This window comes from Spermophilus citellus (assembly GCF_964194105.1).
Source record: "Spermophilus citellus genome assembly, chromosome: 4".
NCBI classification, from domain to species: Eukaryota; Metazoa; Chordata; class Mammalia; order Rodentia; family Sciuridae; genus Spermophilus; species Spermophilus citellus.
Window position 1 is genome coordinate 185,748,831 of NC_138185.1, and position 17,083 is coordinate 185,765,913.

The window sequence follows — 17,083 nt, forward strand, 5'->3', positions numbered from 1 at the left end:
ACTTCAATCTAATGTATGAAGTATGATATGTCAAGAGTTTTGTAAAGTTGTGAACAACCAATAAAAAAAAATAAGATGTAATTACTGATAGCTGCCTTGGAGAAAGGTGGCACCAACGTTTAGCAGTATGACGCTGTCAGGGTGGGATCATTATAGCACAGAAACATGTTCTCCGTCTTTAAGGCCTCACAATCAGGCTGAAAAAAGGCAGGTGAATAAGTAAAACATATTCTCATACATATGGAACAATACTATCTATATCCAAATACACTTTCCATGGAGAATGGCATGCTGTTGAGATGGAACTCTTTGGAAAGCTGCTTTTCCTTCCAACCATTTAGGGAAGTTTTTGAGGTTGACTCTGAGTGTTTTTTGAAATATTTAGTAGAAGGCCATTGCTTGGTCTGATGGTAGTCTGGAATGTGTTTGTAGACTGGGGATGGAATGAAGAACTGAATCAATGAAGAACTGAGGCATTAAAGAAAATTATATAACAAAGTGAAATAATGAGATAAAGGAATAAAAACTTGTATGAGAATATGAATAGGAGGTTTTAGATGGATCTTGATGCACAGGTCCTAAAGCTTTGTGGTAGGACCCTTACAGATTATTAATATAACTGTTAACATTTTCTCATCTCATTTATTATCATGAGCCTCTTGCATAATATATCAAAGGGTTACAGGAGTATAGGGAATGGCAGAAATCCCTGGGAATTTAGCCCAGATCGGTATAATTACTTCTATCAAGAGAGATTCATTAAAATCAATTAATCAGTCAACAAATAAAAATGGTCTACAGATAGTCAAAAGTAAAATGACATCTTTATATAACATAAATTAAGCACCATTTTTGATATTTGAGTAAAATTTAGGCATAATGCGTCTTTGGCTTTGAATACATACCCAGAGTAGATGTTTAAATATTTTTGATTTGACATATGACACATTGCAAGTTATACAGTAGCTGTTCAATAACTATTTGTTGAATAAATCAATAAATGGGAATTGTCTTTAGATTAAGTGGATGTAATTGTGCAGTGCTTCTTAACTATATTATTTCATATCATTTATGAATGATGTTGCAGAAACAAATATATATGAAATGCTTAAACAGAATTATCAAAGAAAAATGTCAATTGATACAGATGCAATTATTTTATGGGTTTTATTTAGAAACAAAGGTGTGTGTGTGTGTGTGTGTGTGTGTGTGTGTGTGTGTGTGTAATGCATCCTTATAACTAAACAGAAATCAATGGGAAAGTCTGAGTCAGCAAATTTACAAGAGTCAAGAGAATTTAGAAGATGTCTCTTAAGGAGTGGAGAATGGGAAGGCTTTGGCATTTGGAAGGAAATTACTAAGTATAAATTTGTCATAATTTTAATTAGATTGTGGAGACACCTAAATGTCCAACCATAGGTAGCATAGTGTTCTGTAATGGAGCTGTTACTGAATTTGGATAATATTTAACTATATAAAAAGATTTTAGCAAGATATTAAGTGAAAAAAGCAACTTAAAAATCAATATGTGCCAGATTAATTTATTAAAATAAGCATAGAAGAAATATATAATAAGATATAAAATCAATAAAAAGAATCATTTCAGATAGAACCATAGATTTCTTCATGCTTGTGTGTTTTTCAAATTTTTTTTTTTTTTTACAATGGATCTATATTTTTTAAAATGCTACTGAAGTATTTTGTAAAGGACAGAATGAAAGGGACCTGCAAGATTGGACTTTGAACTCCATGTTAACCTCCATTATCTCTGAAATTGGATTTACCTAATGCCAAGGATTCTCTCTCTTTCTTGTGTGTGGATTCAGTGTCTCCTGATATTTTAATATAGCCACAGTGCATAGCCTATTAACCCTGAATTTTACTTCTAAACCAGATTTACAAACTAGACACCACATCTACCTTTTGGTACCTGAGTACATTTTTGGTTACCATGAATATTCATGAGTATGGCTCATAGCTGCCCTACACTGCCCCATGGCCTTCAATAAGACGAGGGCAGCATCTGGAGTGATAAGCTCAAATGGTCTGTGGGACCCTTGTTGATGGATAGGATATAAGCAGAAACTCAGAAAGAAGATGATTCTAATGGTTCATTTAGAACTGACCAGTCCTCGTAGAAAGGTCAAATTAGGCTACTTAGCATTTTAAAGAAAATGATTTGATTTGTTTGCTTAATATGGTGTAAGTACCACTGTCAACACATATAGTGTTTTAACATTATGAGCTTATTAAAATAGTAAATCCGTGGAGAACTTTCAAATCTTCACACAATTATGCTTGAACCTAGTACAAAAGTGAAAATAGGCGATGGTAATAACATCAGACAACACCAGAGACAATTTCTTAGCCTGCAGGTACAAGAAAAATGACTGATTGCCCAAGCTTTATGCCAGCTCCTTTTTATCTGTCTGCTTGCTGTTTTTCATTCAAATTATAACACCTTTTCCTGAACGATAAATTAACAGTGTTTTTTGTTGTTGTTTTGTGTTTTTTAGTTTTAAGTTTAGATCCTTCGAAAAGCTTAACATAAAGTCATTAAGCTTTGGTAAGTGGCCAAATTTAGGCAAAGCAGATACAAAAATACTTCCTGCAAAATAAAAATCAAATAAGAGATGAATGCATGGAGCTGCCTGATTATTGTATTTCTGAGGGTCTGCAGGTTTGTTTTAATTTCTTCCTGCATTCATGAATTCTTATTTTTTATTTATTTATTTATTTATTTATTTTTGGAGTCCTTTCTATTACTGTGGGGGTTTGTATTTTGCTTTCATTTCCCCTTCCTGGTTCTTTTTAAAGGAGGAAATGAATGTTTTCTTTTCACTTATTAGGCTATTTTGGGCAAGGCTAAAAGTGTCTTTTAGTCTTGAGTAAGCATTAATTGCACTAGGGAAGAAGTTGCATCTTCTTGACTTTGAGGGGGTAAGGTGAGCTTCTTGGTTTGGAGGTGGAAAATGGGCACCATGAGAAAAAAAATGCTGGGGATAATGACCTTCCTTTGACCCTAATGAGAAGCTCAAAGCTTCTTATTTCAAGATCCACACAGCCCTACTACACCACGTCATGTACTCCTGAACAGGCATTGTTTTTAAAGTGTATCCAGGTGGGGCGGGATTGGGGCTGGGATAGGAGGGAAGTGCTATCCTCAGGGGAGGATGTCACATTACTTTTCCTGACATCATGGTTGGACATTATTTCCCCAAAGTTGTGAGAGGTCTGCCTGTGAATATTTGACATGGATTTTAAAATATCTGTTATGTGCAATCACTGAGATATGTATATAAAAACAAGATGCATGGTCCTGCTTTTAAATCCAGATGTAATATCATACTATTAGAGAAGACTTTAGAGATTCATTCATTGGCTCCTCCTGATAATCCTAAAATGTAGTTGAAGCAGATATGATGATTTTCAATTTGTGGATGGTAAAATTGGTCTCAGAGAGGGTAAATTGTTTAGATTCACACAGCTAGTAAGTGGCAGAGCTGGGACCTGATGTCAACTAGCCTGATTTTGAGTACAGCTAGCTTAATGATTCTCACTTAGGGCAGGTAGGAATTAGGATGCTGAGAAAATATTTTTAAGTGTTCATTGCTGGTGCCTTCGTGTGTTCTGGTACATGCTCTTGAGGTTTAGCCCTCTAACTCCCTCTATATATATGAGATTATGCTAGAAGGCAGAGTGATGTGGGGGAAGGTAATCTCATGAATATAGAGTCTCAGGTGTATAGATTCACCTTTTAGGTGCTCTTGACATTCCTGCTTTACATAGCTGACCCTACCAATGAAGAGCACTGAGGTTTTAAATATTTGCATTAGAAGTAATGTAAGGGATTGATGATTTTCAAGGGCTAACAGACAATAAGAATGCTGTGAATTCAGGAATCAGAAGTATCATTTCTAATGCAGGTGGTCAAGAAAGTATTTAGAAAAGTATGATTCAGGGAATTCCTCAGAGTAAATATTGAGAGTCTCAGCCCTATATTCTTCTGAGTACCACCCTATGCTTGCTGTTTGAACTTAGGCACATTGCACAAGTCCTCCAAGGTTCAGTTTTCTAATTTATAAAATTGGGGAAGTCTGCTCACCTCACTAGGATGGTATGGGATTAAATGAGAGCAGATGTTAAGTGCCTCATTTGGTATGGATTATAATAGCAACCCTTAACAAAGGAGTTCCCCTCCCCTTCCCTAAATTCCAACAAATAAATTTTTCCTATTTCTGGGAGAACTTTATACTGTGTCTGTCCCCCCTTAGCAGGTGAATCCCCTCATCTCCTCATCTATGGAATTCTGCTCTGTTGGTAGGTACACTCTCCAAGACACCTCCAGGATTCTTACCGTGGAATGTGATTTTGTCCTTTCTGAATCTTCCTGCCCTGGCTCACCTTCTACTTCATCTAGAGTTGTACTCCACACAATCTGCCTCCTATTTGCAGGCCTGTCTTTACCTCCCTGCAATACCTGGTGCAGGCCCTTACTTTTATTAGCAGCTGAACAAATTTTGCATCAACAGAATTCATGAGTTTTGATGTTCCCTTTGGGCCTGGCATGATCACACCCCTATGGTAGGTCCCTTGAGTTGAGGACTTGCTCCAGTCACTTGGGATTTTTCTCTAATGTGTAACAGTTACAACTAATCGGATTTAAAACTGACTGAACACTTTTATTATAGCCTGCCAGAGGTATGCATTAAAATTTAACACTGTTTCCTTTTTGAACAGAAAGAAAGTACTTATGGTGTGATTATATAGGATTAGAATTTTTCATTAAAAAGGGTTTTAAACACTTCGGCAAGTAAAAGGCAGAATCCCATTTAATGAGTTTTTAAAGGTAGTGAGAGTAAGCAAAGTTTCACAGAACCATTTCCCCTCCCCCAACATAAAGCCCCTTTCACTGTGATGTCCCAGGCACAAAATGTGGCCTTATGACTTGGAAAGGGATGCTAGTCACACAGAGCAATGAAAGACAAAGACCACCACAAAACTAGTGAAGACTTAGACAGAAACCTGAGAGCAGATCAGAATGCATCACAGCCTGGACCTTGGAGAATTTCTGAATTATAAAAAGGTGATTTTATAAACTCTGCACTTTGAATGGAAGGAGGAGGCACTTTGTGATCTGTGATCATCTTAAGAGGCTTATAGCCAGCATTCTTGAAGAAAGTTAAAAGTCTGGGGATTTGAAGGCAGTCACTGAGGTTTGATGTCATCTGCTGGTGTGGCCCACAGTGGCGAGAGGTTCCTAGGGCCTTCCTGTAGGGTGTGGATCTCCTGGAGGTTGGCAGATGTGGTGCCATTTAATACTGCCCTAAATGCCACGTGCAAATGCAGAAGTTGCCGAATACAAAGCCTTGTCCTCTGACAACAGGATATCTAGCCAAAATATTTAACCAAGTAATTTTATCACTGCCTTTGAAATGGCTATGGTATGCATTTTAGCTGGGTTTAGGAGCACACGTATATCGAATAAAGGGCTTGAGTTGAAATAAATCTACCTCAGATCTATTTACCCAGAAAGATCTAAAGAGTCAACTTTCTAAGCAGTTCAGAAATGGGAGTTGCTGGAATTGGAGCACGGCAGCTCATTGCCAACAGTTTAAGTTTCCTGTGATGTGGACTTTGATAGAACCATAGTGGCTACTGGAAATGTTGTGTGTACATTCTCATTTATGGCTAATTAGAAGTATTTTCATGACTGGATTTGGGAAATAACGTCGTGGGTGTCAGCACACTGCATTGCACAGTTAATAAGAATTGGCACTAAAGTTACATGTATCATACTCAGAAGCACACTTTGACGCAGACACAGTTTCAGAATTGTGTGTACATTCTCAATTATAACTAATTAAAAGTATTTTTTAAAATCTGGTATCTAGGAAATGTGACATGAATGTCAACAAAATATACTATACTAACAGTTGCATCTCAATTAAGAAAAAATATATCACCAACATGAACTTGCATGCTTCTTGAAGAATCAGGGTGACCAGAAAGTTGGGAAGAGAATTTTTCAGGCCAGGCAAGACAGCTTCTTTTCCTCTCTTTCTTCCTTGTGCTTTTCTTTCTTTCTTACTCAAGGTAGAAACTGCCTTACCTGAGGAGCAGAACAGAAGTGTACGAATGGCTGACCAGATAATGACTACAGTGAAGTGAGTGTATCTTCTCTCTCTGCCCAATTAAAGGCTGTAATGTATATTCCCGTTAGCTCTTCCCCTTTTTACAATCAATTATAAAGAACTTATAATATCTAACTTTATAGAGCATTTACTATGTGACAGGCAACATTTTGAAGGCTTTATCCATGTTTCTCACTTAATTTTTTAACAGCCTAATAAAGTAGATTCCATATTATAATTATCTTCACTTTACACAAGGGAAAATGGTAGCCCAAAGAAATGAAATAACTTGCCCAAGTCGGCACAGTCATAAGTGATAGAGTTAAGATTTAAACATGGTCAACTATATCTAGAGTATAGACTCTTAACCACTTACTTTTTTGGTTCTTCGTTTTTTTTTTTGTGTTGTTTTTATATTTTTTTGCCTTAATGTTACTTTTTTTTCTGATTATCTAATTAATCAATGCTTCTTATAAAAATTAAACAAGAAGGAGGAAGAAAGTAAATGCCTACCTGGAATCCAGGATCCCAGTGGTAATTACCATTAGCATGTTGGTGACTACTTTTTCATTCATCTGTTATTTATGTATGTATAATTTTACATGAATGAACTAATATAATTATGTCATATATGTGGAATTTCTTTTTGAAGATCTCTTTTTCTTTTACTAAATCTCTCTCCTCCATTCTTTTACCCACACCTGCATTTTTTTAATAGAGAGAGAAAGAGAGAGAGAGAAAGAGAGAGAGAGAGAGAATTTTTTAAAATTTATTTTTTAGTTTTCAATGAACACAACATCTTTATTTTATTTTTATGTGGTGCTGAGGATTAAACCCAGCGCCCCGAGCATGCCAATCGAGTGCGCTACTGCTTGAGCCACATCCCCAGCCCCACACCTGCATTTTTAACAAACTAGTAATGTATCATTTTTAACCTTATGTATAACTAAAAACATAAATGCTCATACATAAATTTATAACTAAGTTTATTTATATCACATATAGGATGTTTTGGAAGTTGTTTTTTACAAAATGGGATCCTATTATATACATTGTTCTCAATCTTTGCTTCTCACCCAACACTGGATTTTTTTTTATGTCAACTGGATTAATTTACTCTTTTCAATGGTTGCATATTTCATTGGATGGTCAATTTTATATACTCATCCAATAACAAAATTCTGCCAACTTACTACTGTTCTATAGTGGTTTTTTTTTTTTAAGGGGAGAGAGAGAGAGAGAGAGAGAGAGACAGAATTTTTTCAATATTTATTTTTTAGTTTTCCGTGGACACAACATCTTTATTTTACTTTTATGTGGTGCTGAGGATCGAACCCAGTGCCCCGTGCATGCCAGGCGAGTACCTACTGCTTGAGCCACATCCCCAGCCCAAGTGTTTTAACCTTTTATATTTTGCTCCTCCTACAGCAAGGCCAAGGCAAAGGCTTGTAGGCATAGGTTCATTAGTGATGCCATCCCTGTGCAGGGAGTGAGGGACTAAGGAACGTGAAACAGAGAAGACAAACATCCTTAGCTGAGTTGGTCCCTGCTGTGTACCACTATGTTTACCCTGTTTGAGGGGCATTGAGGAGTCTTAGAAATCTTTGGCCAGGGTACATGGGGAGAGAGCATTTATCCTCTGGCTCATGTCCCAGGTTGGTCAACACTTGTTCCAGGGTGGTAACACTTGATGACAGCAGGTTGCACGTGTGTGTGTGTGTGTGTGTGTGTGTGTGTTTTCGGTACTGGGGATTGAACCCAGGGCTTGGTGTTTGCTAGGCAAACACTCTGCCACTGAGCTCAGTCCTGCAGCTGTGCTTGTGTAAACAAAGGTAGGAATCTTGCCAGGCCCTGGTGGGGGTTTAGGGTGCAGGGAAGCCTGGGTGGAAGGTGTGGGACACTGGTGTCATTTAGGCAGGTGTGTGCACAGTCTCCTTTATTAGGCTGGTTGAAGCAACGATGGCTGAAGTAAAAACTGGAAATGAAGTATCAGATAAAGAGAATAACACTTGCTCTCCTCTGGCTTTGCTTGTCTTGGGGTTCTGTGATTTTCATATAAGGGTCATTTGCTGTGACAGCAACAAGGATAACAAGGTAGCACTATACCAGGTGCTTTAAGCAGAACATCCCCAGTCTTCACAACCATCACATGGGGTAGGAATTTCATGCAGAAGGAAAATGAGGCCCAGAGAGATTATGAGGGATGACTACTTGTACTGTGTTCTCTTTGTATTCCCATGGTTTAGCACAATGCCCAGTGCTTAAAGGATATCCAGTCTATGCTTTTAAATGAAGGTTGTTGAAGTCATTTGTGTCACATCACATACCCAATATGTGGCAAGCCTGGCAATCAGACTCCTAACATCTAAACCCTTGGTGTCCTCTGTTAAAGTGGTCTCAAGACTCCCTTATCTTTCTCTCTTGGGTTGTTTTTTATTTATTTCATTTCCATGAAAGCCTATTATGGATTGACACATCAACTAAATTCTCCCAAACTGTACATTATGTTTCCAAAATATCCTGTCTTCTCATAGCGATTTAAACTAGAAAATACATTCAAACACATATAATTAAACAGAAGAATAAAATTATATCTGGAAGCTAATAACTAAAAGAGCCACCTCTGTGTCTTTCACCCTAATTATTAGGCCTACAATAAAGAATGTGTTTCTATCCACCCAGGAGCAGGGCTTTCTATGTGTTTCTTCTGAAGTGAAGAGATTTACCTTCTGGCTGTTGGAAATAATGTTCTAACAGAAGAAACTGAAAAAAAAAAAAAAAAAACCAAAGCATGGGCTCAGCACTTAGCTTAGGCCTGGGTTCCAACAGCTCCATGAATTATGAGACACTAATATAGCAAAGGATTAATCTTTGATTAACAATGTGCAATCAATCGGGAAGAGTTGCTCCACAGGACAGCACACTTGTGATTGTCTTGCCCAAACGGTCTCAAGTCATAAATTAAGAGTTATTTGGAGAAGGCAGCCTGCTCTTCCCTATGCTTAAATGCATCGAGGTGGGTTAGACAGAATAGCATTCCCCCTATGAGTGCATACCTGAGGTCCAGGAACCATAAAAGCTGAAGTGCTTCATTCCAGTTACCTGTACCTGCTGCTGTGTAGCTCGCTACCATGAAGCCTTTTCAAAAGATCTTAGAATCTTGTGGGCCAGGAATTCAGGCAACTCTGTTCCATGTGCTTTAATTGGCAACACTTGGTGGTATTCAGCTGGCATTTAGTCGGTTCTGGATGGTTCAAGACAGCTCTACTCACATGGAGTCTGAGGGCCTTGTGCAGTGGTCTCTCCATCAGAGTTGTTGGACTTCTTACATGTGGCATGTAAATAGAAGTGGATGCTGCCCTTGTCTTAAGGTCTGTGCCTATAGATGGACTCAACATTACTTCCACTGTAGTCTGTTGGTCAGAATTGTTACGGAGCCCATGCAGATTTAAAGGGAGAGAACAGAGATTCCCACCTTTTGACAGAGGCATGCCAAGAACTGGATATCATCTTTAATCTGCTATTTCTATCTTTTGCTCCCATTATTGAGATACTGGAAAAGGGAAGAAGGAAAATGTCAAGAAAAGGGGTCCCAGACCCCTTGCCTGGTCTGTCAGCCTGGAGGGTGGGGTGAATGATTTAGGTATAAAGGCCAGCATTAAGGCCCTACATTTAACCAGGGAGACAAAGTGCTCCCAGCTCCACAGTCAGCCTCCTGCTGTGTCAGCCTCTGTGATGTTAAACTAGAGGGAGCTGAGATTTCCCAAGATGAGGAGGCTGTGACCCATTTCTTCAACCTGGAAGGTCCTGTGTCCCTTTGTAACACCTGCAATGAGCAGCTGGAGAACAGGAACCACATGGTTTCAGGAAGAGCTTTCTGCCACAAAGTGTTGAGCACTCTGAGCTTCCTCATCCACAGAGGAATTGTTCCAAGGTGTGAGGAAGGAGAAAGGATTGGCGGTACGGGATTAAAAACAACAGCTGCCTTCCTCTTCTTAAGAAAGAGACTAGAAGTTGGGATGAAGTCTTACTATTGTGCTTCAAGATCAGTTGCATCAAAAAAAAATACAAATTTATAACAGAGTGTGTTATTTTAAGTCAAAGATGTCATCTCAGAATGATTGGTACAAAAAGAGAATGTCAACTTCTAGTTTTCTGAGAAAGCACTCATTATGGTATTGGGGACTCAAGTGTGGGTTCCGGGAGTCCAACTGTCTGGGGTTGAATTCCAGCTCCAACATCTATAGCAATGTGATCTTGGGTGTTCCTTGGTTTCTTCATCTGTGAAATGGCAGCAACAACAATAGCAGTAGCTGCAGAAAATAACGGTAATAATAAATATCCTCTTCATAGGACTTATTTGAGGATTAAATGAAAGCCCTCAGTACTCTGCCTAATGCTTATTAAGTGGCCAATCCATAGAAAGTGTTCAATAAATGTCAGTTTTTATCACTGTTATTGGAGCAGTGGCCCCCGCCCTGCCGGTGGAACACAAGGGCACTGGGGGACTGAAGGGAGGGAGAGGTTGAAACTCAAGAAAGACTTCTCATTCCTCTCTCTCCGATTCTACCCACTGGGGTATAATGTGATCTATAAACTCTTCTGTCTGTTGACATGCCAGCAAATGATACGTTTCTCTGATCTACTTAGGTTTTCAAGCTTAATGTAAGGGCCCAGGTGCTGGAGGCTCAGAGCAGAGAGAGAGCTGGGGGCTGGGGGCTTTCCTGGCCCTTACAAACCACTGCAGACACTAATAAATAAAGCATTCACTCAGAGAGTCTGAGAGCTGGGGAGCCACATCGCGTGCAAATCCAGATCAGTGGCTGAGCTTCTTCCAGGTTGAAGTTAATCGTAACTGACATGTTAGAGTAAAACTACTTTATAAAGTCAATATTAAATTTACAACCTTTGACATCCTAGGACATCAAAGATAAAGGGGGAAATAAGCCATGGAATAAACAGTCCTCTAGCTATGCCAGCTGCTCAAGGAGACCCAGAGATGTGGGAAACCAGGAGCCCAAATCAGACAGTGTTAGCCTTGTTTTTGTACCAACGTCTTGACATCAATAAAAACATTAAAAAAAAATCACACAGACATTTACACACAGAGAAGATGCCCAGAATCATTCCACAGTGGAGTGACTGGATTCCTTCTCTGACGGTGAGGCTTGATTTTCCTGGACAGAGGGATCCTGCGATCATGGGGCCCAAGTCGCTTAGAGAGGCTGGAAAATCCCCTGCTGAGGACCCTAATCTCTCTCACCAAGGACTTTGCTCTAATATAAGTCTGCACTTCTCTAATAGGTCCTATCTGTATTCACAGACATCCAAATATAGCAGCAGGGGACAACTGGAAGCAGAGTGAACTGCAGATGTCACCATCAGGTGAGAATGTGCATCTCTGAGTGCTCTTCAGGGGGACTGACTCTCCGTGGCTTCCCATCTTGGTGAAATTCTTATCTCTGGGAAGCAGATTTTAATTTTGGCCTATAGAAGCAGAAAAAGCCTTACTCCTCCCAGGAGGAGTGGATCTGGAGCATCCCCCAGCATCCAGCAAGGGCAGAAAAATGAAGGTCTTCCTTGAACCCTGAAGCATTTTCTTCTGGGTCTAGTCAGAGAACTGTGTCACCTCTGTGGTGGCCTGAGTACCTTGAGTTCATTAAGTAAATTAGCAAGTGCTCAAGGATAGGCAAATGTTATGGTTTGGATGTGAGGTGTCCCCCAAAAGCTCACAATGCAAGAAGGTTTAGAGGAGAAATGATTGGATCACTGCGTTGACCTAATTTCTGAATTAATCCCTGATGGGATTGACTGAGTGGTAACTGGAGGTAGGTGGGTTGTGGCTGGAGGAAATCGTTCATTGGGGGTGTGTCTATGGGCTATATATTTTGATATCTGAAGAGTGGAGTCTGTATCTCTCTGCTCTCTGATTATGATGTGAGCTGTTTCCCTACACCACACTCATCGGCCATGATGTTCAGCCTCACCTTGAGAACTGAGGAATGGAGCCGGCCTTCTATGGATGAAGACCTCTGAAACCATGAGCCCTCAAATAAACTTTTTCTCCTCTAGAATTATGCTGGTCAGATCCTTTTAGTCACAGCAGCAAAATAGCTGACTAAAACAACAGAAGAGGATGAGGCCAGACCCTGCTGCTTCAATGGTATAAACAGACCCTTCCCTTGTAAGTTCTGTAGTTCTTTTGGAAAAACAGCTGGAATTTATGCTCTGGCTCATGTACATGAATGTGAACTTACACTCATGTTATGAATGTGAACTTACCAATATAGATATTTTTCAATGTTTTTCTCTATGAGACCCTGAAGGGGAAGGGCAGTCAATTCATTCTTATTCCCTATTCCACCCACCCATATAGCCCCTTCCCCAGCTCCCTGAGTCTGCTGGTCCCTGTCTTCCATCCAACCTTCTAAAGAGGTTGAATTGAGCCTTTCTCTTTTGTGTCCATTAGAGGTCTTAGTGATAGTTTTGGTCAGACTTTGGGTTTTGTATGATTGTATGAGCAGAGACAGGCATGCTAAGACCAAGCCTATCAGGAATGTTCAATTTTCATCTGCATCCTGAATACAAAATTCGACATAAATAAGTTTCTCCATTTAAAGTTTTATAGAAGGTACTCACCCTAAGCAAGCAGGGTAGGACTTGTTGATATAGAGGCCTTTGGTACAGGGTTGAGAAGAACAAATGCCTACTTGAGCCTGGTGTGTGTAGAAAGTGATAATTACCCCAAGTATATAAAATAATGTTGTCCTTTGATTAGGATATGAGTTCTGTGAATCTGGTTCTTCTTCTTCCCCTCCCCCTGGCCTTCTTCTTCTTTGAGAGTGAATGAATTTGTCTCTTAGATAAATTGGAGGAAACTTCTATTTGTTTAGGGCTTAAGCTGTTGTGCCAGGTACCATGGTAGGCCCTCTTCTTACACTTTCTTACTATACCTGTGTATTGGTTTTTTATTGCTGCTGTAGCAAATTACCACAAGTGTAGCTTTAAGTGACACAAAATTTTAATTTTATAATTCTGCTGGTCTGAAGTCTGATGCAGGTCTCACTGGAATAACATCACATTGTAATCAGGGCCATTGTTCTTCCTGGAGACTGTAGGAAAGAATTTGTTTCCTTGCCTTTCCCTGTTCCCAGAGTTCATCATCATTCCTTAGCTCTTGGTACCTTCTTCCATCCTGAAGGCCAGCAATGGTAAGGCTGAGTTCTTTTCACACAGCCATCTCTGTTTCTTGTTGCTTTGCCACCTTTCTTCATAACCACAGCCTGGAAAGGATCTCCCCTTTTAAAGACTAATGTATTAGATTGGGCCCAAGATGACACTCTCCCCACCTCAAAGTTGGTATACTGCAAAGTCTCTTTGGCCATGTTAACTAATATCTTCACGGTTTCCAGGAATTAGGGAGTAGACATTTAGGGAGGCTCTGATTCTGCCTACTATAGCTTCTATAAGACAGATATTATTAACCTTATTACAGGGAAGAGGAAGCAGAGTCTCAGAGAAGTAAAATAGTTTGTTCTATTATGTGACAGAGTTGAAATTCCAACCCAGGTCCTCTGTCTTCAAAGCCTAGACATTTTCCACTGATCCAGGCTGCAGCAAGCCATCAATAGCATGCTCTGGATGGGATGGGAGCTAGACTAGATATTTGAGGGAGAAGACTCACTAGAGGCAAGGCAGAGAGTCAGGGAGAGTCTGTGAGAAATGTTCTCATAGAAGAAGACATAGATTTGTATTTGAAAAATGTAAATTCACTTTTCTGAGGAAGAAGGTAATTAAGGGATGGGGAATCAAGTCTGTGACTCAGATGTGTATCATTTTCTCTGTCTGGACCTCATGGATCCCATGCTTTGTGTTTATTGTACCCACTTCAACAGACATTAACCTAAGCATGGGGACCCAACATGCTACCCGTCTCAAGAGTTTTACATATTACCCAAAGGCACATTCAGGGACTTTAGATTTCTTACTTTTTTGAACTGATAGGAAGCTAATCAGGGCAGTGTTTGTGTATTTGCTGTCATGAGCTAAACTGGTTTTGTTGGCATTTGTTTTGGTGATGGATGGCTTTCTATTGCTGTCACCCAAGCCAGGAGATGCTCTTGATCATGAAAGCCTTCCAGGTACTGCCTAGTCTGCCTTCTTGAGGAGAATAATATATGTAGGTAATAAAAGCATTAAAAAAAAAGATGGTTGTAAAATTTTAAAAAATTATTTTTGGGTATTTGCTCATAGCATGACACCATGAGGGAATATACTTGACTGCATAAGAAAGGTTGTTTGGGGAATTGGGTTTCATGGGACTTTTGTCAGGCATTAGGCAGGGACTGTCCAAATAGCTAGTGTTCAACCCTTTTTCTGTTTTTCTGAGGACAAAATATAAAACCAACCTTCTTGAATTTCATTCTCTGGTGCTAATAGGAGAGAACGGCGATGACAAACCACAAAAAATAAGAATATGCTTTAGGGGTGAACCAGATGGTTCCCATCTCATCTCATTGAATTGTTATCTTTTGAAGAGCTCTTTTTTGTGGATTACAAAGAGAATGTAATCACGTTAGAAATCTCTAGAGAGTTTCATAATGAACCCTACTTACATTGTGTTGACACTAATAGTAACTATAACTATGATCTTCAAATCCCTATGTAGGAGGCAGGTTTATTGAAATTAGAGCATGGGCCAGTAATTCATTTAGAAACATACTTTTAAAAATGAGCTTTATGCTGACCAAAGCCCACTTAAGACTGCTTCGCTTACAAATATGAGGTGCCATATTAATAATGAAATCAGTGCAGTGTAGCTCATGAAAAATAACATTTTGCTGACAAGTTTGCCCAGTTTAATTTCATATCAAATTAAGAAACTAAATAAACTAAACATTTATATGACTGACTCATACTGTGAAAAAAATATGATCACAGCTTCATATCACAAAACTATTACGTTCTGTTCAAGTAATTTCCTCTGAGCATTTCCTTTCCTCATTTAAGGTTTCCTTCTTCACCCAAAAGCATCAAATTAGAAAGCTTAAATGACTGAAGTATTAACACTCCCAAGGGAAAAAAAAAAGATTGCCTTTCAGAACAGGGAAAAACACCCCACCATCCTCACTTACCAATGTAAATAGTCACAAAGGAACAGGAATAGAATGGATTTTTGGTTGTTGTTATGTTCTCTTCTAATAGTTTGATTTTTGATTTCAAATTTCTTCAAAATGAATTCTTTAAAATCATTTCCAGCAGTGTGCAATTTAGCAAGTTTGAAGAAAAAAAAATGGCTGGAGTATTTTATCATAGAGGGTTGGGTTTAGACTAGTGGGATTGTATTGAAGTAACTTTTGCTATTTCGAGTATGATAAATTGTAACTCGCATATGGTTCAATTAGCATTCCTGTGAATAAATCTATCTCTGTCTGAATCTTTGTTTAATTTTGGTCTGCCTCGCTACTCTGAATAAAAGTGAATTTTTGAAATTTTACCTATCTTTTCAATTTTATGTTTATTCATGAACATACTTGGCAATTTGTTACATGAGGCAGATGTATATTAAGGTGGCAAAAGTGTAATCCCTTCTCCCAAGACAGGCACAGAAAATCTTTTCCACTGAGTGGACAAAGTCTCCATGTTTTTAACACTTTGTTCTAGGCAGCCATTGTGAATTACTGGAAATAGGCATTTGGTTATAAAATAGAACATGCTTTAGATATTTTCAGCAGAAAGGGATGTAAGAGAGGGAATTAAGGGTTTGTAAAATTTCTAAAAAGGAGAGCAGGTGTCAGTCCTGACTTTCAGGAATGACTCCCAGAACACTACACAACTGAGCCCCCAGGGGAACTGTTAGCTCTTGCAATCAGGAATGGTAGGAATCAGGAGGCTACAGTGGGAAATTCTGTATTTCCCAGAACACATTGCTGTAGCTGCAATCCAGGGAGGGATCAGAACACTGGGATCAGGAAGCAGCCACTACCATCCCTGCCTCTTAACATTCAGGAAGCTGTTGATTGGACAGAGGTTTACAGAATATGGCTGCTGCCACCACTGTTGCCACTGTCTCTTGACACTTAGAAAGCTGGAAACTGACCCTGAACACAAGCAGAAAAGCCTCATGCTATACAGCACTGTTATTTACACTTAATTGGGGAAATCTAATTTGCATCTAGAATCCTAGCTTTAAGAAAGCCTGAGAGAGAGTTTCAATGCAGGAAAGCATAATGAAGTCAACATGTTTACTGAAGACAAGTCCGTGGCACAACTTCTTGGCTGTTCTTGACCTTGCGGGAGCCTCCCTGAAGGGATGTGCAGAACTTTCGTGCAGAATAAGAAGATGGAAGAAACGGGCCTTCCTTAGAAGGTATCTTGACTTCAGTGGGTTCAATCTGTGACTTTGACTTAGAGAACACGAAGAATGATAATTCTGGCTTCCTAGAAGAGAATTTGTTCTCGCTTCAGTGGTTCGCTTTGCTCGGGAACTTAATTTTAGATTTTGAGCAACTTGTTATTGCTGAGTTACTTAAATCTTTGCATCTGCTGACCCTGCCTTTCCTTCTCACAAGAAAGGAGGGCACGTCCTGTTTTTAGTCTGTTTCTTACCTGAATTAATAAGAATGAGTTCTGTATGTTTCCTGTGGCAGCTTACTATGCTAGCGTTCAGTTAATGTAATTTCATAAGAGTTAAAATCAAATGCAAGTTCATATGAATATATTATCCAAATATTAAAGATTGAGGCATAAAATGCGCTCTAATCTGAAATCTACAGCTACATTCACATTCTCCTGAGAAAGAACCTGATTCAGAGTATACAAGAACAGCATTGAAAGTACTTTGACTCTTCAATAACTCTTCTCTGGCTGTGTGGGTAAGATACCCAACTTTTCTTTAAGTGCCAATCTTTATGTACTAATCTGGTACCCCACAATGGCAGGATCAGAGT